Source organism: Austrofundulus limnaeus, unplaced genomic scaffold (genome assembly GCF_001266775.1).
Source record: "Austrofundulus limnaeus strain Quisiro unplaced genomic scaffold, Austrofundulus_limnaeus-1.0 Scaffold935, whole genome shotgun sequence".
In the NCBI taxonomy this organism is placed as follows: domain Eukaryota; kingdom Metazoa; phylum Chordata; class Actinopteri; order Cyprinodontiformes; family Rivulidae; genus Austrofundulus; species Austrofundulus limnaeus.
In genome coordinates, this window is record NW_013953337.1 from 150,521 (window position 1) to 155,556 (window position 5,036).

General features: G+C 45.4%; 1 protein-coding gene across 1 annotated transcript in view; it reads left to right on the forward strand.

Annotated features, from left to right (window-relative positions):
- Positions 1–3,816: 3,816 nt before the first annotated feature.
- LOC106533392 (uncharacterized protein C18orf63) overlaps positions 3,817–5,036 on the forward strand; it is a gene marked incomplete at its 3' end in the record, with an annotated part of 8,338 nt that continues 7,118 nt past the window's right edge. The window contains 1 exon segment of the mRNA XM_014029656.1: positions 3,817–4,474.

Here is a 5,036-nt window from a genome sequence, read left to right on the forward strand (position 1 = left end):
AACAAGAACTAGTCAGGAGGACCTTCAGGAGGTCCACAGACCTGTTGGACTACTTTAACACATGAAAAAACAAGGACTGGATCAGGAGACATGGTTTGATGGACATGTATGTTCAGGAGACATGGTTTGATGGACATGTGTCCACAGGTACGTTCAAGGAGACATGGTTTGATGGACATGTGTCCACATGTATGTTCAGGAGACATGGTTTGATGGACATGTGTCCACATGTATGTTCAGGAGACATGGTTTGATGGACATGTGTCCACATGTATGTTCAGGAGACATGGTTTGATGGACATGTGTCCACATGTATGTTCAGGGCCCAGTATTTATTTGTCTTCAGTAATCATCAGCTGATGTATCAGCCAACCCTTAAACATCCACACCTRTCATTATCTGATCTGATTCAGAGCTGAGACCTGCAGCTGGACTTCCTGATCCACCAGAACCTGAGACAGAAGACACGCCCACAGCCTCACCTCTGTACAGCCATGAGACAATGATTACAGCAGGACAAAGGTCCAAACTGTCAGCTTCCGAGGGTTTATCTGTGTGAAAGTTCCTCCACCTGCACAAACATGTCAGAGTGCAGATTCATCTGGAGACCCTTACATAACCCAATAAATAGAAATAAATTATAATAAATACAAATAAATAAATACAAATAAATAATAATAAAAATAAATATGAAAATAATAAATATACATCTTTAGGGTTGTAAGAATTTATTTAGAACAACTGCACAACTTCAGAAAGTAAAGTGCTGAAGAGTCTTTTATTCTGACAAGGCCTGGTAACTTCCTGTTAGTGATCATGATCGACTGCAGAAGTTGTTTCTTTTAGATGTTGAGGAAAAACCCAGGAACCACCAAGACCAAAGAACCAACTGGAACACCAGAGTCCCTGTCCACCAGAGTCCCTGTCCACCAGAGTCCCTGTCCATCAGAGTCCCTGTCCACCAGAGTCCCTGTCCATCAGAGTCCCTGTCTACCAGAGTCCCTGTCCATCAGAGTCCCTGTCTACCAGAGTCCCTATCCATCAGTGTCCCTGTCCATCAGAGTCCCTGTCTTACCAGAGACATGAATGAGACAGATGTCCTCGGGGAAAAGTTTGACAGTCACACAAGGCAAAGACTGAGGTGTTTGGACACAAAGACAACAAGGACATTTACAGGGGTCTAGGTGAGACTTTTAGACCCAAAGACACTGAGCCAACTGTCAGGCATGGTGGAGGCAGCATCATGAGAGACAAAGTGAGGAGGACTATGTCCAAATTCTCAACTTGGACACAGTGGGGTCCAACAGGACCACGGAGCTGGTCTCTGATTAAAACCAGAGTCTGAAACCAGGAGACAACCCAGTTTAGATGAACTCTACCAAGAAGAAGACAAATAAACCGTAATAATTAAAGTCTCTGAGCCCCACCAGCTCTGTCCCTGTTGTCCCTGCTGTGATTTAAACTCTTATTTAAAGCAGAATTATCTTAAAGTCATTAATCTCCATCTTCTTCCCCTTATCTGTAATCAGATCACAGTGGCAATAGGTTCAGGAGAGAAACCCAGACATCCCTCTCCTCAGCGACACTTTCCAGCTCGTCCTAGGGGACCCCGAGGGGTTCTCAGGCCAGCGAGGAATCCCTCCAGCATGTCCTGGGTCTTCTCTGGGGCCTCCACCCAGTGGGACGTGCCCGGAACACCTTTAAAGGGAGGCGTCCAGGAGGCTTCCTGATCAGATGAACTACCTCAACTGACTCCTTTCGATGTGGAGGAGCAACRGCTCWACTCTGAGCTCCCCCCAGATGATGGAGCTCCTCACCTTATCTCTAAAGCTGAGCCTGACCACCCTACAAAGGAAGCTCATTTCAGCCGCCTGTATCCGAGATCTCGTTCTTTCGGTCATGATCCACGCCTCATGACCACAGGTGAGGGTTAGAACGAAGACAGACCAGTAAATCGAGAGCTTTGCCATTCGACTCAGCTTTCTTCACCACGACTGGCCGAAGCAACACCCTCATTACTGAGGATGAGGCCCCAATCCGTCAATCCATCTTCTGCTCCATCCTACCATCACTCATGAACAAGAAACCCAGATACTTAAACTCCTCCACCTGAGGCAGATATATCCCCCGACCCGGAGGGGGCATTCCACCCTTTTCCGGTCGAGAACCATGGCCTGAGACTTCAGCCTGAAACATACTCGCTCCGACGCCGACGGGTCGACGCGCGGTCACGTGGTTGTTCGGCAGTTGTTTTCGCACAGACCTTTCATAGTCCCTACGACACCCCCGCACCGAGTTCAGGAAACCCCCCACCCTGAAACATACGTCACTGCATGGAGTTCCCCCGCAACAGCCGATAATGCAGAAAAAAGTCAGACTCGTTACTCACCCGACGTATTTATCCACATCTGTCCWGGTTAAAGCTCCACAGTGTTTATCAGTCAGATTCCTCCGTGCACAACGTCTGTTTKATCTCAGTTCATGAGTTTTTCACGGTTTGACTATCTTTATAAAACTCTACTTCCTGGTGTCAGCTCTGGGAGTGAGTCGTTCTTTTTCCTTTTTTCCCCCCCGAGCGCAGCACAAACAAACACGCCGACGACCAATCTGACCAATCACACATTACCGTCGACACGGGAGGGGGGTCAAAAAGTTCTGCCGGTGAGTTGTGCCAAAAGGGGCTGTCAGCACGACACTGAGGAGCCCGCTGACATAATTTTCGTCATTAAACTGCGACAACCCGTGCCGACGTCGGCAGTTCGCAGCGAGTATGTTTCAGGCTTTAGAGGAGCTGATGAAGGTCTTGGACTGAAGACGCCAACAGAACCACATCATCTGCAGAGACGAGACCCTGTGGTCCACAAACCAGACAGCCTCCTCTACACGACTGCGCCTTGAGATCCAAGAAACAGGGTCACAAGCCTTCTCCAAGTCCATAAAACACATGTAGACCAGAGAGGCAAACTCCCATGACCCCTTTCGCAACTATGCAAGGGTAAAGATCTGGTCCACTGGTCCACTGGTCCATTGGTCCACACCCAGGATGAAAGCCACATTGCTCTTGTTGAATCTGAGGTATCTGAGGTTCGTCAATCGAGCGAAGCCTCCTTTCAAACACCCTGGAGTAAAACTTCCCGGGGAGGGTGAGAAGTGAGATCCCACGATAGTTAGAGCACACTCTCTGGTCCTCTTTTTTAAAAACGTGAACCACCACCTCGTTCTGCCACTCCACAGGAGTGGTCCCAGTGCTCCAGGCGCTCCCCCCAGGGCCTGGCTCCAGGGAGGTGCCCCGGTTTCCCTATTCGGGGCCAGGTTTCCTGATGTGATCGTTGTTGTTTTGTCATCAAGGCTTTTGTTTTTGGATTAAAGTCATTAATAAGTAATAAAATGAGTCTAGCTGTGATTTAAACTCTTATTTAAAGCAAAACTGACTCTTAAAGTCATTAATAACTGATAAAAATGAGTTTAGCTGTGGTTTAAACTATTATTTAAAAGAAAATTGACTCTTAAAGTCATTAATAACTGATAAAATGAGTCTAGCTGTGATTTAAACTCTTATTTAAAGCAGGATTGACTCTTAAAGTCATTAATAACTGATAAAATGAGTTTAGCTGTGGTTCTTCACATTTTGGACCTGCAGGAAGTTGAGGACAGCTGGGACAAGAAGTCCTCACCTCCTCCAGGAACTTGGTCACATCGTAGACCTTGTTGTGGATGATGATCCATGTGGACCTGAAGGAGTTCTGCGCCTCGATCTCTGACAGTCTGAAGTATCTGACTCCATCCGGACTCTTCTCCTGTTTTTCACCCATCTGAGCGGCGGTCGGTTCGGACGGTTCGGCAGAAGACCCGCTGGGCAGCTACACGGTCTGTGTCGGGTTATATAATCCCAGAGACCGAGTCCGGACCGTGACTCCGCACAAACACTAAAACATTTACCGCAGACGATCCTCCTGGCCAAGTTTCAGGACTGACAAGTTCCAGCAACTAAAGCTGGCTGAGTTTAAAGCTACTTCCGGTTTCTGCTTTCACAATAAAACACATCGAGTCTCTCAGCGCAGTGAAACTACAATCAAACAATCAGAAGTGACTGTTTTTAAAACTGTTCATCTTGTATTGTTGTTTATATGTTAGTGTGTTTCAGTGAACATGTTCACAACAAGTTTTGTTTGTATTTTAAAGTTTATTTATGTTTTATTTTAAAGAAGAATTTTACATTATCCGGAAAAATCACAATTATAAACTCTTACTTCACGAACATTAAATCCCGCCCTCATAACGCTTCCGGCGCCCCCATTGGTCCTCTACTTCCGGGTCTTTAAAACGCCTGTCTCCGATTGGCTGTTTTTTTATCTTGCCAATCATCGGTAAACGACGTGCAGCCGAGGAGGAGGCTGAAGTTCACCGAAGTTCAGCAGTTTTCAAGGAAAACGCCTTCACACGCAAAGATTGCGTTATCTCACGCGCAACTCACGTAATGAGTGTTTTCTTTAACCACGGAGCCAGGAGGCGCTCARAGCTTCCGGTTTAATCCCTGTTGAGATGGACAAGTTGTTGGCACGAGACATTAGTTTTAGTTTAAAGTCCTGCAGCTCCCCGGCGGGAAAACCACTCTGCTMCGGATCAAAGATCGTCTATTAGAATAAGACATTATTCCTCCTTAACGGATGAAATGATTATCATTTGCAAATAAAGTGTGCTTAAAGTTTATGCAACAATATCACGTTGTATTAAACGTCACTTTTTGTATAATAAGTAACTATTTAATTTAGTTTAAAATAAATGTTTTGTATGAATCGTAAGGAGGAGTGAGACCTCTTACCTCTCTTCACTCATCTTTAGCTAGAGCTGCTAGTTCTGATGCTTTAAAGCTAACTAAACTTTTTATCTCTTTTTGATAATTATTACGAGTTTAAGCGTTACCCTACAAAATATATTCAAGGTTATTGTAGTTTAATATAAATTTTATTGTTGTTGACAAAAATTGAGACTAAATAATTTAAAAACAGACTTAGCGTTGTTACTGTGGTGCTAAT